Below are 17,717 nucleotides of genomic sequence, written 5' to 3'. Positions count from 1 at the left end.
ATGCTGCCCTTTCTCCTCCTTCCGTCCTCACTGTTATTAACAATCTCTGTCATCTTTTCGGACTTGACCAGTAAACAATATTCTATTATTTTCATTTATTTTTTTATAAAATGTATTTTTATATCCCCATTGGCCACTTATATATGTCCTTTGCACATTATTTTTCTTATTAGGATCAAATAGATCTTATTTTCCTATTGAAGTAGCATCTCTGTAGATTAGAAGTAATAATACACTGTGTTTCTTGATTGTTGTATTTTTTCTCTCGGTTTCTTCTTTGTCCTTAAACGGCATGTATGGTAGACCGCCTTTTACAGAAATTTCACTTTTTCTGTGCAGTCATATTTATCATTCTTTTCATTTGTGGTTTCTGCTCAGATAATAATCTGTATATATTTTATTCTATACACATTTGATTCTAATATGTTTTTAGAAAGTTATTTTAATCTACCTGAAACCTAAGTGTAAGGTGTGAGGTAAGAATCTTATTTTTCCCCAAGTGGCAAAGTAGTAATCCCAACTATCATCTTATAAATAGAAGAAATAAATTTTCTTGTAAAATGAATAATGACAAAAGCCAGAGGGATGTGAGAAGCCAACACTGGGGAGAAATTGTAAGGAAATGGTTTCTTCGTTAAAATCCAAACCCCATGCTCCTAACAGTTCAAGGAAGACAGGCTCCAGAATAAGAAGTCTTGCTGATGACACCGATCAGAAGTTGCCCCTCTGCATCCTGAAACTTTCTTCTCCTTTGATCCTTCATCTAATTCCCAGTGCAATCCTCAGCCGCTCACGCCCCCCTGCAGATGGGACATCCCTTTAATTGTTTTGATAACAGACCCTTTCCTTTGTTGGTTTGTACCATGGATTTGAGTAGCATTTTTGCTGAGAACTTTAATTAAAAACCAGAAAAGAAATTGTGGGCAACATAAAATAGCACTCTTCTGAGAGATGAGCCTGTCCTCTGATTCTGCTCATTCCTATGAGAAGGCCTGGCACCCTGGTAGGTGGCTCTCTGGCCTGGGGAACTAGCCCACATCTGCTCTCATAGCCACAGTTTAACACTTGGCCTAGTCTCTGAGGCCGCTTTCCTGTCCCCCTGCTTTGTCCCTCACTATACATATGCAAGAGACCAGGAGGTGGCTCTTGTGTACGTGGCTTACCTTAGCAGAGCCTGGAGAACCAGCTGGGCTCTGCACGGAGAAGATGCTGCACTTCCCACAGGTGGAAGCCAGCCAGCAGCTGGGGCCCATGGTCACTGCCCAGTCCTCTCCTTGGCGGCATTACAATCCACATTTATTTCCAACTTGAACTTCTCTTCATTTCCCATATTCTTTGCACATTTGTTTCACATAATTTTCCCCTTTTTGACCCATTTCAATTCAAACTTTATAGCTTATTTTGTCTTATTCCATTATCTCTAGCATATCTGAACTCTTTATCATAGTTTGTGGGTGCCCAGGAATACCTCTTTACGTGATCTAGAATGTATAGGCATTTTTAGAACTAAGCCCCAGTGTCCTAGGAAAACAGTTTGCCTTAAAAAAGGAAAAGGACAAACACAAACTCTTTTCAGTTAAATGTCTTTTTTATACCAGGCATTTTAGATATTATTTCAAGGGAGTTCCCTGGCGGTCCAGTGGTTAAGACTCCAAGCTTTCACTGCCGAGGGCCTGGGTTTGATCACTGGTCGGGGAACTAAGACCCCACAAGCTGCATGATGTGGCCAATAAATAAATAAATAAATATTATTTCATTTAATGATCACACTATTTCTCTAAGGTAGGTATTATTCCCATTTTATACATGATGAATCTGAGTTCAGAGAGGCTAGGTAACTCGTCCAAGGTCACTCAGCTTATAATTGGTGGAGTAAGGATGCAAAACAGTTATGACTTTCTTTAAAGCCAATGTTCTTTCCACTATGTTGCCTCCCTGAGTCTCAACTATGGGAACTTGTCTAGATTTCATTTATGATGAAGAAGGGAAAGGTCTTGAGAAACATTAGCTGTTGATGAGGAAGCATGAAGTCTCATCGCCTTTTCCTCAATGAGCAGTTTATTCTTTCAGTTTATTGCGCCATTTATGGTTGCTTCATGTCTTCAGAGGTTCAGTGAGAGGTTTAAATCACCTCAATTTGAATTTTAAACACAGGACTGTGTTTAAGTCCAATCCACTTAAGGGGCGTTGACAGTATGGAAGACTGATCCCTGCCCCAGGGATCAGTAGAAGCAGTAGAAGGGCGCCTTCCTCGAGCGGTACAGTTCAGAGTGGATTAACTCGGACATCAGAGGGCCAGGCTCCAGTCCAGACCTTGCTATAAGTAACCCCTGTAAATCCCAGGCTCCCTGAGCCTCAATATCCCTCTCTGTAAAATGGAGAGGGCTTGACCATCTAGAGGATGACAAGTAGGTTTTAATTCCCATGCTCAAGGGAAGGAGTCTGTGATAATGACAGAAGTCCCCCTGATTGGGGCGCAGAAGGCTAGAGTGCAAGCATCTTCCATTTCCTAGATCAGGAAACCACTAAGATCCCTGTACGTTATGACGTTTGTGGCAACATGAATCTGCCCCTTTGGCCTTGTCTAAAGTCAACAGCCTCATAAATGTAAGTCCAGCTGGACCATCATGGATACAGGGCGTCATGGGACATGAAAACAGCGAGAGTGATGAGCTGGCCCTCAGAGGGGAGGTGCAGGAGAGTTAAAGGGAGAAATGCTTTCCGACCCCCTTCTCACCCTGGAGCCGGGTTGGAGCAATGGTGCAGTATTTGAAGCTAAGAACACACATGTCTCAGAAATGTCAATTTTCTTCAGTGGTTAAAACAAACAAACAAAAACAGTAAAGCCTTGGGCTTCACATTAAAACAAACAGATCTAACAGAGTAGAATAAAACATATTTACATGATTCTGGGCAAGAAACTTCAAGGAAATTTAGTGCTTGCCCAACCTGCTCTTCTCCCAAGGGCCTACATGGCCTGCCTCTTTTCTATTAGTTTTCCGTGGAAAACCTGGAAAGCGCCAGTAGGAAGGGTACCAGGAAAGTGATGACCAAATATTCAATAGGGAAAGGGCGAAACCGAGGGAGGCCCCAGGAGCTTGTCTCTACTGGGGAACAGCCCCACTTGGCACTAAGAGCCAAGCTGTGACCTCAGCAAGCTCTAGAGAAAAGCCCAGGCCCCTACTGGGGGCCTGTGGGACATAGCATGAGCTCTGTTGAGCAGTCTCCCTGAAACGGAGCCATTGTTCTGATGGGAATGGCAGAACTTTTGGCTCTCTCCTGCATAAACTCATGGCTATTCATTAGCTACAGTCCCCATCTCCCAAATGGCCCTCAGGTCAATATATCCACTTGCCACGTATTTACTGAGTATCTACTATGCACAAAGCATGATGTACATTCAATAATCCATTTAATATCCTACTAGTATTTCAGACCCATGACTATCTTGAGCCTGGTCTTCCTTTGTATGCCCATCTTAGTAAACGCCACCATCATCACCCTGTGATCTAAGCCAAAGGCGCAGCATCATTCTCTTTCTCCCTCCTCTAAGTCCTTCCGTTTTAGGACCAACTCAGAACCTAGCCAGAAAGAACACTTGAGTTGTCTCCTCTCTGTGTTTTTGGAGCTAAGACTCGTCAGTCACAGCAACTGCTTCATTCTGAAAGCAGAAACCTCTGATACTTTCCCATGGGCTTGGCAAGCAAGTCATCCTTCTCCCAATTTGCCCCAGTGCCAACAAGGCTGAGTTCCTGGGGGCAGCAGCAGTCGAGTTCAGCCCCCGTGAACATGGCCGGCGTTGCTGAGGCTGGAGGACAGGCCTCTGGATGGAGCAGGTATGGCTGCAGGGGTCACATCAAACCAGTTCTGGGTGTGACTTTGGCAGCTCTCCTGCCTACTGCTTAGCTTCCCTCATGCCTGATCATTGTCTAAACACTGTTCCATGGTCTTCCTAGGGGTGCTCTGAATTATCCAGCAGCCTTTCCACAATCCCTTTTCTTGATGTAATCAGCCAGGGTCAGTTTCTGTTGCATGCAGACAAGGATTTTGCCCAAACGAGTATCAGCGTTCTGAGTATCACTTCCTGGTGAAGAGAGGGCGGGGACAGAGCCACAGGTGACTCCTGGGATGTGGTCTTAGCAGTAAGGACAAAGACAAACGAGGCACAGGCCAGGCCTCTGCAGCCAGACCGGAAAACGTGAAATCTGGACAAATGTTCACAGTGACGCCAGAGAGGAGGAATCTGACCTGAGCTGAGTCCCCAGAAGCCCTGTGGAATTAGAATGAGAAATAAGTGACCGTAGCAGTGAATGGGTAGGCAGAAGCACTGAACCAAGGAGCTGAAAACAGAGGCACGGGCTCCCAAAGCATCCTAGATGCTCCTGGGTCAAAACCATGGAATCAGAGACCAGTGGGGCTCCCATCACATCCTTAGTTCCCTTTGACTTCCTTGGTTCCTCCATGTCTGGATTCACCCTCCTGTGTTCCGGAGGTCTCCATGAGTCCCGAGCCTCTGAATTGTCCACATACAGACTCAATCTCTCCCTGACCTGGTATACCGTTAGCCCTGCCTATGTGGTCATTTCAGTAACGTCAGTCTCTCCCACTGGACTCTCCCATTGGACTGCAAGAGGGAAGAAACCATGTCTGTGTTGATTCGCCACCATATCCCCAGGGCAAGCCAACAGTAGGCTACTTGTTATTCTTGTCTAAGAGAGGGAAAGTCAATAGTTACAATAATGATTAATTAAATTAATATAATTATGAATAATAATAAAATAATATAATTAGTAATAATTAATGTAGTCTTAATATTCCATCCTCACAAGTCAATGAGGTAGTCATTATTGCCCCTGTCTCACAGTTGAGAAATCTCGCACAGATAAAGTGATGCCATTGGCCCACATATGAACTTGACCCAGGTCTATCTTCACTCATGTTCTACAGTCTCCTGCCAGCCCTTGCCCTCAGATGTAACACAATGAAAGGGACCCAGGACTTGTATTAGGTACCACTCCTTTCTACCCATTTGACTTTTGTAGCAGTCATTCTCCCTCTTATGTTCTAATCCACGACCAAGGAGGTTAGGCTGAAACAGGGGGTGAGTCTGGTGGCAGGTGCTGCCCACAGGCCTCTTTTGTTTGGCCAGCATATTGTTTTAGTTGAATTTGAATGCCCTTGGGCAAGGAAGAGCTCTACAATTTTCAAGCTGCTCAACCGATTCTACCCTCCATTTTAAATTGTCAGGACCCAATTCAAGCCTTAATGTCATATGCTTGGAGTCTGTAAGCCTTTGAGCCTTGAACTCCTGGACCAATGGCCTCTACACCCTAATTACACACGACTCCATTGATATTCTTGTCCCTTTATGCGCCCCCCCCCACATTTCTTTATGAACCCAGAGTCTGCTAGAACCCTGGCCTCATATCCAACAAGAAACCAATGTTACAGGACTGCTGTCTTCCCATCTTGTCAGCATATCTAAGGGTTATTTTGAGTATTTTTAGGATAAACACTCAAGATCTGAGACCCTTAGGAAAAAAAAAAAGACATCTACAAAAATACCTCGTATTATTCAGAGGGATTCAAACCATATGTTTCTGCTTCTTTTACTGATTCTTTTACAAGTAAACCATTAAAATGCACTCCTCTAAGAGCTGTTTGATGTCCCAAGAGCTCCCAAACATTTCACAAGCTGTTTTTCTTAGAACCAAAGGATACGTTCAACCTACCTAAAAGATGTGGAAGGCACCCAAATCTGAAGGATTCTTTCACAGTCTTTGAATTGGATGCAATAAATTGCCTGCCTCTAACTCTCCATGATGGATGAAATTTGTAACTGTCCTTGTGAAACCATTCATTTGGTTTCTGGGAGCATTAGAAAGAATGTCCGTGGAGGGAGCCAAGACCTTAGGAAAATTGTGATGTTTGTAAATGCGGCTTCTCTGAGGCCGGGTCCCTTTCTCTCGGCTGGAAGTTGCTCTGGAGCAGCAGAAAACAATTGAAGGCCAATGTTCATCACCAGCTCATCTCCAGGATCTCCCTCTCATATTTGCTTTTAAAGTTTTGTTTGACAAACAAGTGACGTTTCTTTTCCTGTTCTAACCAGCAGATGATATAATCATCTCACCTCCCTCAGTGGATCTGAGTCCAGCAGAAAGCAAAGTCCTGTTACATCTTCATCAGCCTGTCCTATCTTGTTGAGACTCAGTTCATAACTTTCCCTTGGCTCGTGGAAAGAACCTTATTATTATCCCATCTCCACTCTCTGGGGCTTTTAACAGACATGTTTCCCGCTCAAGGTATTAATTTTTATTCTGACTAAAAAAATAAAATAGTAACTTAAACATCTCACTTCGTCCAGAAGTTTAGTCTTTGAAAATTCCCCATGAATTCTCTTTTTTTCATATATTTTATTGGAGTGTAATCGATATATAACATTTTATTAGTTTCAGGTGCACAACATAATGGTTCGATATTTATATTTATTGCGAAATGATCACCACAGTAAGTCTAGTTAACATCTATCACCACACACGGTTACAAATTTTTTTTCTTGTGATAAGAACTTTTAAGACCTACTCTTTTAGTAACTTTCAAATATGCAGCACAGTATTATTAGATGTAACCCCCACGCTGGACAACACAGCCCCATGACTTATTTTTTTTTATAACAGAAACCCATGAATTCTCTTACTAAGTCTTACATATTATTCTTACAATAGCTCTGGGACAACCTTCTCAGCATCCCGTCATCCAGAGAAGATAAGTGACGCTCCAGGGGAAAATAAGGACAAAGAGGAGATTCAAGTTCCTTGGTTAAAAACTACTGCACCTTTACTTTGGGGTCTCCAAGCACAAAATACTTAATGGAGCTCCACAGTGAAATGACCCTATGAATATCTGTGATTAAATCAGTAAATGAATGAGCGAATTTCTAGCACTAAGGAAGCCACGGTGGGGTGAGGGCTACCCGAGAGGTGGGCATCTAACTAGCCTAATTTTAAGGTTAGCCCAATGGGGGAATTAACCTTTCCGGTGAGTTGATGAGAACCTATAAGACTGAACGGATACAAGTAAGGCTGAGGAGGTTCATTCTACTTTAAGAAAATACAAACTAGTCAAATTAAGAGACTTCTAGAACTGCTTAATTGTGTACAGCAAAATATAGCCTTGAACACCTGGTTCTTTTCACAGTGGAAGAGCTGTTTAGACAAAAGCCGGCACTTGGCCATAATTACTGGTTATCCAATACTTTGCAAAAGGCCTCGATGTTTGTAGTGCCAGGGTGATTTAATGTGAAATATAGCTTCGGTCATGCTTTGGTACAGATGACAAAGAACATGGGTGCTCTTTCTGGCTCCAGCCGCACTCCCACCCTCCTCCACGCCCAGAGCACAGAAAAAGGGTGACTTAGTGAACTGGGAAGTTCCAGGTCCTTGAAGATCCAGGAATGTGTCCTTCTGAGCCCAGTGACGAACATTCACACAGAGCAGCACTGAGTCCTTTTACAAAAGTTCCACCAGCTTCAACTTCAGCTTAATATTCATTCGTCCAGTCTAATGTCTCTTGACAAAGAAGGAGAAGCATTGCAGGAGGTGAGGAGTCCTGCTTTCTGTCTGTCATCCATCAAAATCGCCCTCTTCACCTCCAGCTACAGGCTCATACCTTCCTTGAAATTCTTATGCAAAATGTCACTTTAAAAAAAAAAAAAAAATGGAAAGGACTTGTTGACATCCTTACCGTGGTGATCACTGCCTCAGATTATCAGAAGTTCGATACTGCCCCAGCCACCCCACATCATGGTCAGCATCTCATGGAAGAGAGTCTCAGAAGCTCTTTCTCTGTCCACGGCCTCAGCTCTGAGTTCCCGGCCTCCTTCATCTGGTACCAGGCTTTCATCCAGTTCTCTTACTTCTCATACCATCCAGCCTTATCACAGTTTTCTTGTGAAGGACTTAGTTCTACCTTCTTACCTAACACCCTCCCAATACACACACACACACACACACACACACACACACACACACACACACACACACAGAGGCTTCTCTGGACCCATCCTTTGTGTATGTCCATAAATATCCATAATGTATTATTATGGTGATGCTTGTTGCTCAGAGAAGGTTCTCGCTAGTTCCTCTGGGCATCAGATGCAAACCTTGGCCAAGGCATCTTTCTCCCAGATGGTACTCCTGCGTGCGGGTCCCCAGGCGATGGCTGGTCCCTAAACATCCCAAGCATTGCGTGTTACTCACAAACACAGGTTTCGGAACCTGAGAAGCTTGTGTCCCAGTCATACCCAGTCATCGTGCCTATGAGAATTGAACAACTTCTCAGTCCTCTGCCCCAACTTTGGTTTAAATCAAAGACAACTTACTTATTCAAAGTGTTGCTGAAAAGATTAAATGAAGTTATCCTTGCCAGGACCTGACACTTTTGTCCCAGCCTTTTTCCTTCTGTGCAGTCTCAGCCTCCTGTACCCTCAGTCACTGTGCCACTGCTCAGGGGCAGCCCTTTGTGGTTTCTCTTCTCGCTCTGTGGTCTTGTCCTGAGTGATGCCATCCAGTCCCACAGCATCGCTTCCCACCCACAATCAGGTGACGCACAGATATGGACCTCCAGTCAGGCCCCTTCTCTGAGCTCTGGATGTGGATATCGCATCATCACCTTGATGTCTCTTCCTAGGTGACCCAGGAGCTGTCAAATCAACATTTCCATGAAGGCAGCCTCCCCGACTCCTGCCAATCAGTGCTCTCTCTCTCTGTGAATGTCAGCATCACCCACCCACCGCTGCGAGGCACGGCCCTCCTCCCATCACGTGCTTTGCCCACTGCCTCTCCACACACAGCCATCACCAATGATTGTCACCTACCTGCAATAGCAATGGGGATCTTCGGGTTATAAAGTAGCATCCATCTCCCTACACTTTTATCGATTTATTGACTCGCTTCATCCACTCATTCTTTTGATGAATATTTATCGAGTGCCTGCTAGTACACTGTTGATTTTTTGTCATCCTGATTTTTTGTAGTTTTAAACACTTAATTGAAACATAGATTAGATTTATATAGCATCTCATGGTCTCCAAAGGGCTTTCTCATTTCTCAGTGGAGTAGGAAAATGAAGATCAATAGACCCATTTTTCATATGAGCCAACAGAATCCAACTTACTCAGGGATACCCCACAAATTCCCATCGGGGATAGGATGGAACCTAGATGGCAGGTCTCACATTCACTGTACTTTCAGCTTCACTCTGCTCCCTCCACCAACTCACCAGGCGGCAAAGTTAATTGATTCTCCCTCAGAACCTTGGCCAGTGGTTCTCAAATATGGCAGACATCAGAATCACAGAGGTCTTTTAAAGGGCAGAGTCTCGGGCCTCCCTGCAGAATTTCTGACCCAGCAGGTCTAGGGTGAACCTGAGAAGCCACATTTCTAACAAGTTCCCAATGAGCCTGATCCTGCTGGTCTAGGGACCACACCTTGAAAACCACTGATGTGGGCTAATCCTTTCACCTGTGCTCTTACCCGCATTTCTTTTTACCTTCTTGGAGGAGAACCTTGACCCTACCTATGTTTTCTCCCTTGATGCCCCTTTGAGCAGAGACAGCTACCTTCCATATAAGGTATAAGGACCATCATTTGTGTCCTTGACGTTGACAAGAAGATATACAACGGTGCCCACGTGGAGGCTGCTTAGTTCTCAAGCTTCTGCCGGCTGACTAAAGGGATCTGCCACGTGGGTGCTTGTCAGACCCACTGTTAGAATCTCACTGCCTCTCAGAATTGTTCAAAATATGGCTGAGGAAGGTAAAGTTTATGAGAATTTAGAGACTCTTGTCCATCCATTCCTCCAGATACCCACAAAGACTAATTCCTGGATTGAGCCAAACCAGCTGAGAGCTCCCACCTGGCCCCATGGTATGTCCTCCTCTGCACAAGGCCTTGAGAGACACTGGTTTAGTGACCTGCGCATTGGGCTGGGCTACCACGCGCATCTGGGACCCTTCAGGAAACGGCCTCTGAGGGCACACTGGGAGCTGCTGTGAGCGGCAGCCTCATCGCTGGTACCAGGAGGAAAGTCTTTCCTGATTTGTACCCAGCATCATCGTGCTTTCCCCGAACAGATGGCTTGGCTTTGCCTCGTGGACACTGCAGCTCTTAGAACTAGTTGTGATCGTCTCTTCTCTTTGGCCACTAGGGGACTTGACACCAGCTCTTTGACCCTCCTTGGAGGTCTATGGGCCACTCACCTGTCTATTTCCACCTTGTTTCATTATCACACTTATTTGGAATGTGGGGTGGTTTTTTTATATATATATATATAAATTTATTTTATTTTTGGCTGCATCGGATCTTCTGTGTGGGGTTTTGTTATGTTATATGACAGCATTTGACCCTTCCTGAAGCATGACAGGTACTGGAAGAGAGGTGGAACTGTGGACAGACAGCTGAATATGCAGAGAGATGAAGGAACTGGAAGGCTCACTGCTGGTCAGTGGCAGACACTCTCCCCACCATGCCAGATGCAGCTCTGCACAGAGACATGAGAGTAAATGTCTAGACCACAGCCTAGAGGGCAGACCATCTGATTTCGTTTCAGACCTTCAAGATGTCCTGTTGGAAGGGGTTTTCAAATGTTACAGACACCAGATATGCCGATTTTTTTCTTGCTAAATTAGCTTAAAAAATTAATGAATTCATAAATAAACCCAAAACTGGCTCTGAGCTTTGCGAACTAATATCTTCTGATAGCATTGTAATTGGTACAATCTTTTCCCGGAGAAATTTTCCAAAATATATTAAAGTAAATACAAAGGTTTGTACTGTCCTTAATATCTAACATAAATATGAAAAAAAATACTCATATGCTGTTCATCATAGCAGTATTTCTTATTACATGATGAAAAGGCTAAAAATGACACAGGCAATATGAAATATTAGGCAGTAATCGAGTATTGGTCAACAAAACTATAGAGCAACATGAAAATATAATTTAATATTAAGTAAAATCAAAGACATAAAACTAATTGTTGGACATAAGAACAATTATGATAAGAAATATTCCTGGAAGAAATGATGACAGTGTATATGGTAATGAGATTTAAAATGATAGTTTCATCTTGCCTCTATTTTCCAAAATATTTTATTATGTGATCATATTATTTCACTTTAGTAAAGTACATTAAATAAAATTTTAAGTGTTACCACTGATAGTAGAAACTCAAGTTGTCAAGAGCATATACAGGCAGCCCACAGGCCTTGGCTCAGGGCACATGCAGAGATGCCAGAGATGGACAGAAGTAAACAAAAGCACAAACCATGGCTCTTGTATGGGCAGCGGCTGCCAGGCCCACACGAGGGTCAGGGGAAATGAATGCCCAGTATGCCAGAACCTCCAAGTGTCCGTGGGTCAAATTCCACACACCATCTGTTGGTCCAAAGCTTTTATTGTCAGACCATAACCTCATAGAACACTTGTCCCCGCCCACTAGGCTGTGGTCTAGACACTTGCTGGCTGGACTTTTCCACTGAACACAGAAACCAGCCCACATTTGCAGCTGAATCACATATTTGAATGTGGAGCAGAATTTGTCTCATTTCGGGTGGCTTTGCTTTTCCGAATCTTGGGAAGATAAATATGACTGAATAAGAAGCATCGTCTCTGTGATGGTCACAGAGAGTCGTTAAACAGCCATCCCAGCCTTCAGAACCACGTCCAGGGAGGTGGGCAGTGGGCTGGGGCCTCCTCTTTCCCTCTTAGCTCTCCTTCTGCAAGCGATACTTTGAGACCAAGTGATCCTGGGAAGACCATACATTACACGGAACATGGACATCTTTAGGTTCTCAATGACATTCATGGACTCCTCCCTTTGAATATTTTCTCCTACTTCTCACCAGTGAGGTAGCCTCTGATATGTTCTGTTTTAAAGGGAAGCTCTCTGATCCGTGGAAAACTCAAAGTTGTGAATTGGCGCTCCTCGACCATCCTGAGTGGGCTGGATGCTGCAGAATCTCCTGGACCCAGCAAAATCCTTCGATGTAAAGCAAATCAGAGAGCCAAGTGCAAATCAAGATGCCACATCTGATGAGCATCATGGGCTTGGGAGCTCTAGGAAGCCCAAGTCAAAGATGAACTCCTAGCAACAGCTGCGTTTTCCAAGAGGAACCCCCTCCCCTGAAATGAGAGAACAGTTGGGAGCTCAGTCAGTCAATATGGGCCTGGTACCGACCTGAGAAGGAATGGAGAGAATATATTCACCATGACTTTCTTAGCCACGTCCAGGCTCCATGAGCCTATTTCACTCAGTGTTTACTCAGGTCCTCTGCAACCAGAGGTTAATGCTCTGAGTTAGGGATTCTGAAAGCAAAATATCACAGGCTTTTGCCATCTCATTCTCATCCTTCCTATGCTCCTCAGAGCTCCATCCCCAGAAGTTAGGCATCAGCAATCCACATTGCCAGTAAAGCAGTTAATACTTAAACCAGGTCAAAGGATGGATATTGTCCCTGATTTTAAAGACCTGCAGGATTCCGTCTTACATCCTGCCTGCATGTCCCCAGGTCCCTACATCCCCAGCCAAACCATGCAGCTCTTAATGAGAAATCTCTGGGGAGGGGAACTCTATTTGTGTTTTAACTCTCAGTTTTCACGAGGGAAAGAGACTTTCCCCATTGTCCCTAGTGAAGTCACCCAAACCCTCTTGCCTTTTTTCTAAATTCCATCTTTCCAGCGTCTTCATCATCTCTGGGACCATTCCCAAGAAGACCTCTGGCTTCTCTAAATCTCTCCTAAAAGCCTTCCTTTTGTACCAAACGAAAGCTAGCTGACACATTCCTTGGACCCAGAAGTCTCTAGCTTTGCATGGCCTGCAGTTTTTCAAGGATAAAAAAAAAAAAAAATTAGAGAAAAACATGTCTTTGAGGAATGAGTCAGCAGCATTAAAGTAACTCCCTGTGCAGGGGATTGTCTCCACAGGCTTGATACCTCGGCCCTGCTCTAGACAATTCCCATACTGGGGAAAGGTCTGAAATGTTAATGCCTTGGGACCCTGCCACAGTTTACAAAAAGCACCTTCGCCTTCAAAAGCTTCTGTGTTAAGCAGAGGTGATTAAAACCAGGTCCTTGCCAAGAGCGTTCTTTCACAGTTCTGAACAAGTAAGGAAAAGCAGAGATGATTATCTGGCCAGCTCGGCAGAGATTTGCTCCTTTCTGTAAAAATACACATGCTGACAAAACAACAGCTGTAGATTTACAATTTGTCTGTTTTGATCACCTTTCAGCACAGGAAAACCTGGCTTGTATACTCCATTAGAGGGGCTGCTGTGGGGATTGTCATGGGAGACAAGGCCAAGCCTGGGACCCGGACCAGAGATCAAGCTCAGTTATCACCTGGAACATCACCCTTGAGATTCATCTGGAATGTCCCAGCACCCCCGGGACAGAAAGGCCCTCTATTCTCTGTGTTCCTGAAACCCCGTGATTGACTCTTTGGCAACTTACTGTGAGGTGTGTGGTGATGTGTGCATCTGTCCACCTCATCCAATAGCTCGTGAGTTCCTTGTATTTCGGTGGGAGTCCATTAAGCCTTTCCTGAATTGTTAAGGGCTTCTCCCTGGAACACCAGGAGAGCCTCTCTTTCTTTTAAAGAGACATAAAATGGGAAGAATCAGTACCTTTATTTTCATCCAGACAAAACAGTGCTCATCCAGGCTACTGACAAGACAGTCTAAGGCAGACCTCAAAGATGTTGTGGGTTCATTTCCAGAAAACAGCAATAAAGCAAATATCACAATAAAAAAAATCACAAGAAGTTTTTTGTCCCTCAGTAACATAAAGTTACGTTTATACCGTACTGTAGTCTATTAAGTGTGCAATAGGATTATGTCTTTTAAAAAGTGTATGTACCTCAGTTAAAATATACTTTATTGCTAAAATAAACAATCATCTGAGCCCTTAGCAAGTCGTAATCTTCTTGCAATAGTAACATCAACGATCACTGGTCACAGATCACCAAAACAAGTAGAATAATAAAGAAAAAGTTTGAAATATTGCGAGAATTACCAAAGTGTGACAGAGACACGAAGTGAGCAAATGCTATTGGAAAAAATGGTGTCAATAGACTTGTCTGACGCAGGGTTGTCACAAAACTTCAATTTGTAAAAATCCTTAATATGTGTGAAGCGCAGTAGAGCAAAGCACAGTAAAACAAGGTCTGCCTTTCATCGTTAAGACAGATCCAAAGGCACTTCTCTTCATAGGCAGAGTTCAACTAAAAAAGTCCCAGTTCATGGATACGGAAGATGCACGAACGCCAGAGAAGTGAGAGGACGCTCTCGCCCAGCACGTTTGACCATTCGGTAGCACCCACCCTCTTTCCCAGAGAGGCCTTAGGAAAGGATGCTCTCCACCATATTAGAAATCCAAACCACGTAATTTAAAACAATGAGGTGCTATTTGCAATCTATAAAATTAACAAAGTTTTCTAAAAATAATAACAATTTTCATAAGGCCAAGTTCTAATGGATACTCTCTTGTACTACTTTGTGTGTGTGTGACGGGAGGGGGTGAGGTGTATTGATATACATTTTCCAAACATCAGAATATATTCAAGGATCTTAGTCAGAGGTATAAGCAAAGATTTGTGTTTTACCATGTCCACTGAAGCTTTGTTTTAAAACAAGAAATTGGAAACAAACAGCTGTGCAATAAATGTGGTGATGTATCAGTATAAGCTAAGCTATGCAGAATTAACAAGGAAATGTTGAAATTTCAATGGCTGGACACAACAAAGGTTTATTTCTTACTCGAACTCTGATGTATGTTGAGCATCTCCAGGCAGCTTTCCCCCAAGCAGAGACCCTTGGATCCGGGCTGCTCCCATCTGCCATCTGCCATCTGCCATCCACTGTCACTGAGGAGGGGACAGAAAAGCCTGGAGAGCGTACTTTTAGTGGCCGCATGGTGCTCCCTCATCCGAACATGCACTGTTTCGCTAAGCCATTTGTGGCAGAGTCATGTCATGGGTTCTCCACAACATTTCCTCTCCCTGAGCATTTGGGAAATGTGTGTTGCCAGATCTCCTCTGCAGTTTGATTGGACCAACAGGTTGAATTCTGGACAATGGGATGTGGGCAGAAGTGAGGATACTACTTTGTGCCTGGGACAGCACTCCAGGCTTATCTGTCTTTGGCCAGTTGTACCTTGAATTTCACATTTTTAAAATGAGTTTCGTCTTGCTCACCAAACTCTCGGAGTCATTTTTCACTCCTCTGTTTCACACTCACAGAATCCCTCGGCATAGTCTCTCACGTTTATTTCCAAAATACGTCCAGCATCTGACCACTTGTCATCACCTCGACCCTGGTCCAGACACCACCACCTCTGCCTGGATCTCTGCAGTAGCCTCCCCTGCCCTTGGCCCCCTACACTCTAACTCCACACAGCGACCAGAGTGAACTCGTTAAAACGAAAAGCTGGTTATGTCACTCCTCATTCAAAAGCCTTCAATGGCTCCTCATTAGACGCAGAATGAGAGTCAAAGTCATTACAGTTTCTTTTCTTTATTGAAGTATGGCATTGTACAATATTATATAAGTTACAGGTGTACAACATACTGATTCACAATTTTTAAAGGTTACATTCTATTTATAGTTATTATAAAATATTGGCTATGTTCCCTGTGCTGTACAATATATCCTCCTAGCTCATTACAGTTTCTGATAACGTCTTTGTGGCTAGCCTGCCCCTGCCTCTCCACCCCGAGCCCCTGTCCCATTATCTCTCTTCCTCACTTCCTGCCGCTCTGCTTCTTGCCCACTTTGCACCACTCACAAGGGTCTCCTCCTGACATCCCAGGAGTGCTCCCAGCACGGGGAGGTAATGTTTGCTGCACGCCCTACCAGGGACAGTCTCTGCCCAGCCCTCCATAGGACTCCCTCCTCACTTCCTTCAGTGCTTTGTTTAAATGCCACCTTCACCATGAGGACTTCTCTGAGCCAACTGCTTAAAATTGCAGATCTTCCTCCATGTCTCCTTTCCCTGACTTAATTTTCTGCATAACACATATCACCCCTTGACATACTTTACATTTTCCTCAGTTTTTCTTTATACTATGTCTCCCCAAACGAGAATGAAGGCTTCATGAGGAAAGGAGTTTGGTCTGTGTTGTTCACTGCTGTATTTCCAAACCAAAGGAGATAGAAGGAAGGGGTAAGGGGAAGAAATAAGCACATTTTCCACACAGTGTGCTTAATCGCTGGATGAGGACACGTAACATGGTTCGGAGGATAATGTTCTGGTTATGGACAAAACACAGTATGAGACAGCTCAGAGGAGAAGAGTCAGGCAGAGGGAAAATGGCATTTTTCTTGATGTGAAACTTGCCTTGTTTACATCCCTCCATATGAGCATCCCACTCACGTCTCTGTGGTCAGCCAGATAGCACCAAAAGGCCAGTGAGTTACTGGGTGTGGAGAAAAGCACCTGGGCTGGCGGCCAGGAGACCCTGGGTCAGTCATAGCCATGCTTTGGGTCTGAGATTTTCCTACTGTGAAATTAGAGGGCTGATACTGTAAAACAATAAGAGCCTAAAATTCTGCAGAAACTGAATTTTATGTGTATAAGTGAGATATTTCTATTTGGAAAATGGACTTCGCAGAGATTAAGCAGGTTCACTGCATTAAAACACATTTTGATAGCACCCTCTTGTGTATTAGCATACAACAGAAAGAGAAGACCACCACGTCAGACCAGCAGGACAGAACTTAAGAACCCTTTGTTGAGTCTGGGATACTTTTCTATATGATTTCTTGGTTAACCTTGGATGGCTGACAACAAATTCTTGAGGGGAACATCGGGGCCCAGAAAGGGTAAGCAAGTGTTCAGAGTTAGAAGGGGTACACACCCAGTTAGTATTCAACTCTCTGCATCCTGACCTAACTTGAGTGAATATTGGACTTGAGAGGCATAGCATTTTGGGGAGGTCATGCTGTTTCAGAAAAAAACTTAAAAATGCCACAAGTCTTTGCTTTTCTTCACCAACAGTGGCCTAAATACAAGGGTCCTTTAGAAGACAACAAGAATGACAGACAAGTGCCAGGTGGAAACAATTAACCCAATGTCCTATCAGCCCAGATGGCTCCAGACCTAGACACTCCATCTCCATCCACCAAACTATTATGATAGATAAGGAAGGCCAGTCCCCAAAAGACAGACATTTGAGATTCTTTGAGATTCCAGGTCATGCCCTCATGTCACCTTTTAAAAAGAACCAGCTTGAGGCCAGAGGGTCTTCTTTGAAATTATGTTCCCTGTCCAAAGTGGACTCTCCAGGCTCCTGTTGGGCTGTGACCAGTGGATTCATTTAATATGGAACAAAAGCAGATGATGGTGGTGTGAGGTTTTAGTGCTGCCATTGCCTTAACTGATAGGAATTGTCATCATGCCCAGAGAAGACAGCTATATTGAGATATCCCTAGAGTCAACATGGGCCACCTCCTCTGCTTCCGGCCTCTGCAACTTAGCTTTCCAATGTCCGTTCAGAGAGGCATAAGCATCTGGGCCTCCTCCAAGGAACTGATTGAGAAGCCGCAGCTTCTATGTTTCTAGATGAAAACTGGCCCGGGATCTCAAAATACTCAGAGGAGCAACAGAACTCTGCACTTGTTAGCTGTGGAACCCTTAAGATAAGAAACCACCTAGAGTGCAAT

The sequence above is a fragment of the Aethalodelphis obliquidens genome, unplaced genomic scaffold (assembly GCF_003676395.1).
Source record: "Aethalodelphis obliquidens isolate GAN/ISIS:26980383/991018 unplaced genomic scaffold, ASM367639v1 scaffold11, whole genome shotgun sequence".
Lineage (NCBI taxonomy): Eukaryota > Metazoa > Chordata > Mammalia > Artiodactyla > Delphinidae > Aethalodelphis > Aethalodelphis obliquidens.
This window is presented reverse-complemented; position numbering follows the sequence as displayed.